Here is a 12,005-nt window from a genome sequence, read left to right on the forward strand (position 1 = left end):
GGGCTGATATATGGGTCCCATATGGGTTTGTCCGCGGGTTCCACGATGGCCCCACATGGGTTTGCCCATGTAGGGCCACAGCCCACATGGGCGCTACATGGGCCCTAAATGGATAAACCCATGTGGGCCACCACCATATAGGGCCCATGTAGGGTCCATGTGGGCTCTGGCCCTACATGGGCAAACCCATGTGGGGCCATCGTGGAACCCGCGGACAAACCCATATGGGACCCATATGGGAACAGCAGGAAGAGGAGGTGTGTGTGTGTGTGTGTGTGTGGATGGAGGCGGGGTCAGGGGGTCGGTGGGTTTGGGGGAGGTGATCTGTCGACACTTTTGCGGACAAATGCCTTGCTTGACAAATGTCTGAAAAGAGCAGAAACATGAGAGGACGGTTCTTCAACAAGAGGGGGAGAGTGAACTGGGAGACGATAAGGAAACACATCTCAACACATGATTTTTTATTTTTTTTCTACTTCACATGCAACCTGCTCAGTTTGTGCACTGCTTTCTGTTGTGATCTAAAATGCATGTAAATGCAGCATGCTCATGTTCGCGGAGCACAGTGAATTTTACATTGGCCTTTTTATGTTTATCATAAACCTAAACTGCAAAAAATAGCGCAAATATCTTGGTGTGCTTGAAATACTACAAAACTAACAAGTAACATTTCAACACAATATAGAAGCTTACTTTGAGTCAAAATTTCCCTTAATATTGATGAATAAGTACTTGTTATGAGTGAAAAAAAAATCTGCTCGTGGAACTTGTACTTTTTTTGTGTGTCTTATTTCAAGTGTATTTGGCTTAGAAACATGACCAAAAACACTTTGCTAATGTTTCTGTGTTTTTGCAGCGTGAAAATGGAGCAATTACAAGAGTTCTCATTCAACAAAGATGATCAAAGTCTTAAAAAAAAAAAGAAGAAGCAGCTCCATGTCATCCCCATCACTTCTGTAGAAAAGTAGCCAACATGACCAGCAAACTCCAGCTAATGCTTTAAAGCTGGAGTTGAGTAGTGAGGCCCTGGCCTGGCCCCGCGGTTTTCGGTCAGCCGCAGCCGGGCTCCTGATTGGTTAGAAGTGAAGCGTAGGAATTCAGTCTAAACCCCACCCCTCCGTCCTCCGTCCTCCTCCTCCTCTTCCTCCCAGTCGCTGATGTACGACGGCATTCCCTGAGCGTACACACACATGTCTCACTCGCCTTTCCCTTTGAGAGAGAGAGAGAGAGAGAGAGAGAGAGAGAGAGAGAGGTTGGGGGGGCTGTACAGCGGGGAGTTTCAGACGTTTGAAGTCACAGAGAGAGACACAGACAGGAGACAAAGAGAGGACTCTCTGGATCTCTTTTGGTGTGTGTCTTTGCATATGTGTGCATGTGTGTGTGTGGGAGAGAGAGCGAAAAAGAGAGAAGAGGAGAACTTCTCTCTCTTTTTTCTTAGTGATTCTGAGAAGGGGGAGGATCTGAACACTGCTAAGAGTCAGTACCCCTGCAGGAGTCCACAAGACCATACACTCCACACACACATACACACACACATTTACTGGAGAAGCACACACTACATTTCTCCAGTTCATCTACAGCTTCTGTAGCCTGGCTGAATCACAGCAAGAGATCAGGACCCTGGAAGAGGGGAGGAGAATAATTCGGACTTACTACTTGTTGCTCTCTGCTTTTTCTTTTTCTTTTTTTTCTTTTTTTTTGGTGGATTGTATTGAGGATGATTTTCTTTCTACTCTCTCAACGACTGTGGGACCTTGTCTGAGGTGAGCCCTTCACTCTGCTTTGTAATTTTTTTCTCCTTTTCTGCCTCCCTCTCTCTTCTTTCATAGCCCGACGACTCGGTGAGACGAAGGAATGCCCGAGTCACAAGTTTTTTGCTTTTAGGTTTTTCCCGTCTCGGGGATCAGAAAGAGCGTTAAAGACATGATCTGTCAGAGAAAGCAGCAGGTTGGAAAGGAGACGTGTCTCCCATGAGGAGAAGACACAAAGAGCTGTAATGTGCGATCTCTGAAGAAGAAAAAAAGTTAAAAATGCATGTCATAAATGCACATTCCTGATGTTTTTTTGTGTTTTTTTTTTTTTCCATGTGTGTTTGTGGGAAAGGCAGAGGCAGTGTTTAAGTGCTTCGGTGGTGTGTAGTCTTCACTTATCAGCTTCGGCATGATTATAGTGCCCTTGCAGATAGCAATTCAGTTGAGTGTGCAGCCCCATAGTATCTCCACCGCCAACATGTGTTTACATGCTGCAGCTTATTGCCTACTCACTGGAGGGATTGGGTTGTGTCAGCAGTTAGGAAAGTTATTTCTTTGGAGGTAAATGTCGGTGCTTACAGTCGACTTAAACTGCAGTGTGTTGTGATTTATTTTGTCTTGCTTCCAAACGGGGCCCAGGCATTCAAATTTTCTGAACTGTGCGATTTGTGTCCGGAGAACCAGGGTGGACATTGTTGTCCTATTATTAGCACAATCCGGGGCCGGCCGGCAGCTGTGGGGAAGGAAGTCGACTCAGAGCAGCCGGAGGAGAGGGATTAGTGGGAATGCCGAGCGGAGAGTTCACGGTCCGACTGCCGGACTGGAGTTCTCCTCGCCGGAGGAGACGGCTTGTGTCCAGGCGGCAGGGATGGGATCAGTGTGGCTCGTGAGCGGGAAAGGATGACACGCGGGAAGGTTGGAGGTCAGCAGCCGATCCGGACAAGACGCTCTGTTGTTGTTGTTGTTGCAGACTGCAGCTGTTGTTTGGCTGCAGGATGACCTGGTTGCTGATTTGTGTGGGCAGCTGGGGCTAAGAAGAAGTTTGCCGCTTTCAGGCTTCTGATTTAGTCTGGAGGTGTCTTTTGGACGGACACCCGGACATCTCTTTGTAGCAGATGTGTGCATAAACAGAGTGGAAATGCAGCGTCTGAGAAGAAGAACTCACAGTTTCATAGTTTACAGAGCCTTGTAAACATACTTCAAACTTTTAAACTTTTCTACAATTTTTCATGTTTCAACCCTAAACTTTAATGCATTTTATTCTGAATTTATATAAAAAATAAACAAAAGGTTGCACATATTGCTAAAATACATGGTTGTCAAACATATCTTTGAATAAGAATTCAAAATAACATGCATTCGTATTGCCAAGTTAATACTGTGTGAACTTCTGCACATCTTTTCTCTCAGGATCACTCTGAATCATACTTTTCTGCCAAAACATCCCCACAGAATGATGCTGCCACCACTGTGTCTTGCCATAACAATTGTATGTTTAGCGAGATAAAACTGCTAGTTTGTTCATGAGACTCAGCATTTCCTTGTGCACCAAAACGTTAAAACTTTTTCATGTGATTAGAAGTGCAAACAGGATTTTTTTTTTTTTACCATATGTGGAGCTCTCAACTATTAGCTGCAAAATTCAGTTACCTACTTCTTGTGAAAGTAATATATAAATACTGTAATAATTCAAAATAAGGGTCAATAGATGACGCTGTACAAGACAAATTCAAAAAGTATATAATCGATCCAAAGACGGATTCAAAGACAGCTACATGCATCTACAAAGGATCATTGTTCTGAAACAATGCAGACATTGTTTCAGAACAATGTCTGCATTATGCAATTGCATAAGAATCAGCAATTACTGATTATTATGCCAGTTATTAAAAAGTTTATTGGTAACACTTTATTTGAAGGGGGTTGAATAAGACTGTCATGACACTTTCATAAACATGAATAAGCCTTCATGAATATTTATGACTGTTGTCATAAAGCGTCATTCGGTAAATTATGACACTTTTAATACAAAGTTGACATTATTCAAAATGTCTTTGTTATGACAACTTGACATTAACCAAGAAATCATTACTGTTTAAACTTTATCTTTAATAACATAAAGTTACCTCATTTTTAAAGTGCAATCAGTAATTATTTTATAACAAATTTATATCAGTAATTATTACTTGGTTAATGTCAAGTTGTCATAAAGACATTTTGAATAATGTCAACTTTGTATTAAAAGTGTCATAATTTACCGAATGACACTTTATGACAACAGTCATAAATATTCATGAAGGCTTATTCATGTTTATGACATGTTATGTCATGTTTATGACAGTGTCATGACAGTCTTATTCACCCCCTTCAAATAAAGTGTTACCAGTTTATTTTTAAGAAAACTCAACCTGTTGCACTGATCCTCTGATACTCCAGAAAACATTTCCACCATCCTGTTAACAGACTATTCAACCTGAGCTGTGACTCTCTGCAGCTCCTCCAGAGTTACTATCAGCTAATATGGATGCTATTAAGCCCTTTCCAAGCCTGTCAGTTCAGAAGGACTTCCATGTTTATGTAGGTTCCTTTGCCTGGAGAATGCATAATGCTGCCCCTTTAAGTGTTTTGCTGGAGGAAGGACTGGTGCACTTCACAAAATAAATGGCATCAGGAGGAAATGTTGTGGAAGTATTCCGTCAACATCTTGAGACGTCAGCCAGGAAGTTGAAGCTAGAAAACAAAGCGACAAATTTGTTACTCGGTGGATTTAAAACAACAAATCATTCTGGCTCTTAGCCAGTGGAAATAGTTTTGGCAGCCCTGACACAAAACAGGACGAATTTAGTTTCACTTAATCTTAAACAGATTGTGTCTTTTGATACATTGTATGCAATTTCTCCTGGTTTCAATTGTTGTCACTGTGTTTCACATACTTATTTCTGAAACACATTTCTTGTTATATTCCGTCTACAGATGGATACATAAAACAAAAAAACCTTGTTTCACCTTGTTTTGCCAATTAACGGCGCACGCGGTGCGTGAAAAAGCCCAAAACAAAACAACAACAAAAAAAATCCATCCCAAACTGCTGCTAAAGGAAATGATACAATTAAAAAGCAATTACAAGTTTGGATTTTGTTTTCTTTTGTCGCTTGACTCTTTTGTGGTTTAATTGCAACCCGAGTGGTTGCATACGTCGTGAACGGCAGCTTGTTGTTTTGTGCTCGTGAATTTTGAATGCGGGGCAAACCTGATAAAAACGCAAGCTGAAATGGACTGTCATTGAGGCGGCGCGCTCCGTTTTGGTAACACCTTTATCTTGAGCTGCCCAGCCGCTGGAAGGCGACTAAGTGTTCTTAAGCGGAGAAAGTGGAACGGCTTCCTTGCGGATTGTGAATGCTTTGTGATTGACTGGTGTGATAAACTCTTGCCTCACTGGCTTAAGTGATAATAAAATCCCGGTGTTACTTTCAAAACACTGCTATCTCTCCATCTCCGTCCCCACACACCTCCGTTGTGCGCTCTTGTGAAATACGCCTGCAGTGCTGAAAGGAAGTTCTGCAAGCAACGCACTGGCTTTGTTGCATAGTTAGCTCAGCTCAGTTATGTCAGGCGCAGCAGTACATTTGTTTATTTAGCTGATCCCAAAAAAAAAAAAAAAAAAAGCGGGATTGTGAAACTCCCGTGTCAAGATTCCTTTTCAATGTTGAGAGAGACTTTATCTCTCTCGTCTTGAATGTACTTGTTTCACTTCACTTTCATGTTTTGTCGTCGTTTCACCGACTTGGTTCCGTTATCTCCATCTCATGCCGTGTCGGGTCACGGGTGCAGTGAGACCCAGACGTCCCTCTCCCCAGCCACTTGGGTCGGCTCCTCTGAGGGAATCCCAAGGCTCACCTCACCTGTGACTTCTGGATGACTTGGAACCTGACCTGAAGTACAAATAAAACATGTATTTGAGTATCTATCCAGGTACTGTCCACGCAAACACCCTTGTGTTTCTCTGACTTATCCCAGAACAGCGTCTGTTGTCATTTTCCCCTTTCGCTCATACAACCCCAGCCCCTGCCCGCCCCTGCCGTGCCCGGCTATGTAATTACACAGTCATGAATCACAAACACCAGAAGACGTTTTTTTGACAGGAGTGCACAGGATCGGATCCGGTATCCATGGCACTTTCGGTGTGGGGATGCAGAGAGGGTGTAGGGAGAACAGAAGACATGAAACAGGTTTGGCAAGATGTACGTCAGGACTCTGTGAGACAGTTTCTGGGTGCTCACCTGAGTGTACTAATGTTAGTTTTGATTTGCATTTGCAAAGCTATTGTCAGTGTTTCCTATCTTACCATTGTAAGCATATTCAAAAGCATGGATATAAATGTGAAGCAAGACAGGGAGATGTCAAGTACTGTCATGTCTTTAAAGTTTAGTTTTGTAACTTTAAAATGCAGTATTTTAAGTTTCTTGAGAGAGAGAGAGAGACAATTTAAAGTCCATTGCATTCTACTTCTAGCATTTTGAATTGACAACATGTTTTGAAACTTGATAGTTCCAGTTCTGATTGGTGTGGCTGGATTGATGAGTGCAAGTACAACACTTTGGCTGTGACGTCAAACTCTTGTTTCATTTTACACTTTTTTTTGTGTTTTAATTTCCAACTAACCATCAAAGTATGAAATGTCATTGCTGGATAGGAGCCCTATGTGGTCAAATTTTAGAGGCATTAAAAGGTCATCCGTCAGTTTCTCTTTCAGTTTCAAGCATCCTACATGTAATGCTGGTGGAAAACAAACTTCTTTTTTTTTATATGATACTGAGATTTTTATATATTTTTTTTAACAGTGGTGGAAGTGCACAGCTGTAGATAAAATATGACGTTTACTTTTTCACAGTTTCACAATAACATGACGCCCGCACAGGAGGCAACATCTGCAGTCGCCTGAGGCGTCTTACTTTACTAACATTCTAACTTTTACGGCTTTTGCAATACGAGTTTCAAACATTACTACCTTTGTCTGGAAGGGAGCGTCACAGCGAACACTCCCATGCAAGACAAGTCCTCACTTTCTGTCTGATTACTGCACCCATCTCATATTGGACTGTTACTTCAGTCGGACATCTCATTGTTAAAATAATAAAAGCTGATGAAATGCCTGTCACAACATAGGGATGAATTTATCTTCAGGATTTGTCATTGTTTAAAAATAATATGACGTTGGTTATTTTGGCTAAGTGGAAAACAAAAACCCTGATCCTTCCATCTCAGTTTTATTCAGAAGGTATTACAAAGTGGAAGCCTCACACTAACGATACCTTTGAGATCTAAGACACATTTTGGATTGGAGTTCATTTTCCAAAATAAAAAAAAAAAACCTGCCAATGTGTATTAATTAGTATTTTAGCTGTTTCCCCATCGTAGCTGCATTCAGGTGTTTCTGCAGAGGAAATAAAATCGCTTCAAAGCTCTGTCTTTATAATAAGACCATAAATACACTGTGAAATATGGCTTCTCATTAATAATGCAGGTCCAATCCACATGCGGTTGTGTGGGGGGTGAATTCCCTTCAAAGCAGATTTCTGCCCTGAACGAGTTGACAAACGCTCCCCTGTAACCGCGGTTACGCAGGCGTGTGGGCCTCGTCGCGCATCTGGTCGTATTCATGCAGGCTTAGAAGTGCACCGAGCGCATTGCCGTGTCAGCAAACACGCTGCGCTGAACCCGGCCACGCCGCACACAGGAGTTGACACAGCCGATGCCAGTGCGTCCCACATTGGCAGCGTTAGCGAAGACTCAAAAGTCATGACAAGAGACTTCTGGTGTTTTATTTTTGTTTGTTTGTTTGTTTGTTTTTTGGATGTTGAGGATTCCAGTTCCAATGTTCCTTTAAAAGTCATTTGCATTTTTTTTAAATTGTTTGAACTTGCGTTTTTGTTTTTTTACTTGCCTTTTTGGTGTGACAAAGTGTTGTCTGTTCATGAGGATGTGGACCACCCACTGAGTTTTCAGTATATCTAGTGTTGGTAAAAGAAGAAAGCTGGGATAACCGGTTTTGAAATTATCTTCACCTGCCGCACCAGATGTTTTTTTTGGAAAAAAAAAAAAAGTAATAAAAAGAAAAAAACAGCCATGTGAGGAAATGTGAGGGGAAACTGGAAAGGATCACACAGTAATAATAATAGCATGAGCTTAGATGAAGTATTTGTGTAAGAGTTTCAACCAGTCAGACTGACAAACTCCTGCAATTCGTAGAAAACGAGCTGCCTTTCTAAAAACTCTTGGTGTTAAAACACGTCGACTTTGGTTCTACTTTGTTGAAATTCTCCGAACGAACAAGCAGCGGCAAGAAAATACGGTCCCACTTCCAGTCTGATGTAAAATGTCCGCCATAGCATACTGATGAGGAAAGAAAGCTTGACTGATTTCCTGAAAATCCAGCACTTCCTGTATCTTCAGTGACATCATGAGCTCATCATCAAAAATAAATAAATAAAGTTTGGTGACTGTGAGAGCAAAACTATTGCATCAGTTAAGATGCAATAGATCGTTTTTATTGTTGTGTCCACCTTGGAACTTTGTTTCAAAAGTGTTTAAATTATATATTTAAAAGTAAAGTAAAACAACAACAAACTCTCAAACCACAGTTGAGGTTTTTGTATCCAACTTAACCTGTTGGCTTTGCTGCGGTATTGATTGTGTTTGCTGCTTCCTGCGAGAAAGCACACAAAGCGAAGCAGCTTGTTCTAGAAAACAACCATTTGTAACTACAACTAAATCTATTTGTTGCTGTCTGTTCAGACAATCACATTATTATGGACACGTCCAACCGTAGCTACCTATTACCACAATCCCTGGTGCACCATTAACCAGTCAAAGCTCAACTTAGAGATTCAACAACACGCACCTAAAGGTAAACTGGATTATTACCGCAGTCAGCAGATAGTTGTTTTGTTTTTTTCTATCAGTTACTAACAGATAACAGAAAGAATTGAATCTACATTTGAAGCAAATACTGTACATCAACTCGTTTCAATTTACCCACTTTCACAAAACATTTCTTGACATTTTAGTGTTTTATTTGACATATTATTTTAATGTTTCTTGAATGTAAGACCATTTATAGTTTTTGGATGTGTCACAGAAAGTTTGCATTTGTCGTTCTGATGGCATGCACAGAAAATAAACCGTCAAGACAAATTGCTGACTCATTTAACATCCTCATTTTTTTTTTGGGAAGGTGATGAATGACTTTACTTTAAAGGGGGGAAAATAGTCTGTTACCCTACGTAGACCTTGCATTGTGTAGACCGTAGGTTCATCACAGACACACACCGAGGGTGTGCGAGGAATCGTGTAGGTGATGTCAGAAGGTGACTCGCATGCTGAGGCAAAACAGGAAAAAGGGGAAAATGAACTCCACTCCTAGCGGCTCCGCTTTCCCTCCAGCTTACCTCGTTTCCTGCCACATACCTTTCCACATCCCATTTCTAAAACCGACACACACACACACACACGCACACACACACACACACACTCCGACACATTCCGACAAACCCGGCCCACAGCTATTTTAATCACACTCTTGCTGCCCTTTGTTTAGTTTGCGTAATTCAAATAGAGGCTAAAAGCGTAGCTCAGACGAGACGCCGGGTTTAAGGATTTCAGCCTTTCGGCTGCAACAACTGTGTCTGTACAACCGAAGGAGTGTGTGCTGTCCCAGTTAGCCGAACTCCTCCTGTGTCCTGCCCTCGATCTCCCTTAATAGCAACACACAAACAGTAACTCTCTGCTTAGATGAAAGTGGAGTCGTTTGATGGTGTCAATGATGCTTTTGAGCAGCAACAAGGATCAAGGGTTTGTGTTAGACAGCTGCAGCTTAATTGCTTGCCTCCGTTATGTTTCTTCTTCACGTTTGATTATGTATCCATCTTCCTTTATGTGTCCATGTTGGTACTTGTTAGCCGGCAGTGCCAAGGCAGAAAGCGTCAGAAAGCCAAAAAACCTTCCCGCCAAGAAAATTAAGACTCCTCTTGTCAGTCCACTCCACTCGCTCCTGTCGGTGTCCCCAAACTAATCATTTGTCTCCAATTTAAGAGCACCATGCTGCTCTCTAATCTTGTTTTCTAAAAAAACACGAGCACAAATTTAGAGTGAGATCAACTGCGACGGTGCCAGAAAGGAATTGAATGTGGGTTGCCAGGATGGATACTTAAGCCAGCGGTTCCTGAGCCAACACTTCCTGCTTTTATTTCACAGCGCATTATATCTGTCCCATACCAAAGTATGAATCCACTCATTTAGAGTTCTTCATGTCAAAGTTATTGACGCTGTAAATTGTTTTTTGTGGTTACACTCCTTTTACAATCCCCCTGGAAAGACAGAACTCAGCAGTATTTTAGGCGACAGCACGATAAAGTAGTTAAAAATTAGGGAGATTTTATTTTATTTTTTTACTTAAAATAAGAGTTTTACTGATCTTCACCTCATAACATTTAGGTCAGCTGCTGAGCTGACCACTGTTTTCTTTATAACTACACAGCTTGTGGCTTAATTTTGACACGTTGATTCAAGGCAAGATCATCACAAAAGCCTCATTCATTGAAACATCTATTTTCTTGTGAAATCTGAGGCACAATACTATGAAAAGGTTGCTGCAATATATGTTTTGCTTCCTATAAGCCAGATTTTTTTGTATTCAGCAGTCCTTATGAATCAACTTTGTCATTAGGTGAATTTTGCCAAAACTCGATGAATAAATCAGAAACTATCTGACACACAACTGACAAATTTGCAGTGTTTTTATAAGGAATACATAATTTTCTGTGCAAATTCAGTCAGTGGGGTCATGGTCAGAGTCCAAAAGAACTTTTATCTGAGTTGCTTTTAAACTGACATTGGATGAATGAACCAGACATTCATTCCTTCCTGAGTCTATTTTTTGGTCTTGAAGTGAAAGCGTGCCCTGCAGGTTCTTTAACTATGAAAGTTCAGAGAGAAGGAGCAGTAACGTATGGAAATTCATTGTTCTTTTAATGGCTGTTTGCCACAGGGATTGTAGTTATTTGAAACTGGCACTGGAGCAAAACATCTGTGCAGTTGTAACAATAAAAGTGATTACACCTCTTCTCCCGTGGGGCAACAAACCCAGCAAACTCTCATAATTTGTCACAAAAGCAGTGACCTTTGAGCAGAATATTGGCTAATTCGGTGTGCAAAACATTTTTCTGCCCTTTCTCAAAGGGAAAATGTTCTCAAGCCAACACATCCTGGGTTTTATGCAACACCAATCTACTGAAGTGACTGTCAGATTTCTGTGGTATTAAATTTGAAAGTGTGCTTTAGGCTTTACACACAGATTTGTTTGATATTTTTATTCCGAAGAAAGGAAGTAGTTCTTGAGTTGCAGTGTTGCATCAGGGAGTCGACCAGGGTAATCTGTAAGTAATTTGTCAGAACTAAAAGTATATTTAAATTTATTTAAAACAATTGAAAGCTGTATGAACCACAGTGTACCACTCCTAATGCATTTAGTGGTTCAGTGATGGCATATTCTCAAATTCTGTTGAACGTATTGTTGAGAATAAATAATTCTCTGTTTTTCCTCTATCTCTTTTAGCTAGCTGCTAAGTAGTTTAGTAGTTTAGCTAAAGCTAAAGGATTTGACATATTAGGAAACACCCTCAAAGCTAAGGTTAGAGGATATGAAACACTAGGGAACGCCCGTAGTAGCTTAGATAGAGGCTAACAAAGGAGATCACAAACTCTTCTCGGGTGCCATTTTGTCTTGCTAACTCCTAAAGGTAGCATGAGAAATGGACCAGCTGTATTTTGGTATTAATAAATGGAATTCATGAATTCAACTTAATGACTCTTCTTCAACCTCAGACATCAAGGACTCAGCATAGAGAACGGATAAATTCTCCACCGTATCTCCAATTTCATTTTCGCAGAACATATTTGAGTTATTCAAAATAAAACACAACTTGGAAAGGTGAAATGCCTACCCACAATGGCTCTTCATATATTACTGACTGGCAAAATAATATGAAACTTAGCTGTGCCATTCATTTTCCTTGGCGCTGATTGGCTCAGAGAAAAGCTAGCAACCATGGATGTTAGCTTCTATAGTGGCAGGGTGTTTTCCACTTTGTGTATTGATGCATATTAAGGTATGCTTGGTGTTGGAAGATTTAAAATAGGCAGTGATGAATGTTTTTGGAGGATGTCTCAAGTATTTGGGAACTTCAGCTGTTCACA

General features: G+C 41.0%; 1 protein-coding gene across 1 annotated transcript in view; it reads left to right on the top strand.

The window, feature by feature from the left end:
• The first annotated feature begins 282 nt into the window (after positions 1 to 282).
• LOC106907113 (disabled homolog 2-interacting protein) overlaps positions 283 to 12,005 on the top strand; it is a 153,040-nt gene continuing 141,317 nt past the window's right edge. Inside the window, exon 1 of the mRNA XM_014972713.2 lies at positions 283 to 1,763. The gene's annotated coding sequence lies outside the window, so the exon portion shown is untranslated. The remainder of the gene's footprint in view (positions 1,764 to 12,005) is intronic.

This window comes from Poecilia mexicana, unplaced genomic scaffold (genome assembly GCF_051168715.1).
Source record: "Poecilia mexicana isolate PSO_F unplaced genomic scaffold, ASM5116871v1 scaffold_12, whole genome shotgun sequence".
In the NCBI taxonomy this organism is placed as follows: domain Eukaryota; kingdom Metazoa; phylum Chordata; class Actinopteri; order Cyprinodontiformes; family Poeciliidae; genus Poecilia; species Poecilia mexicana.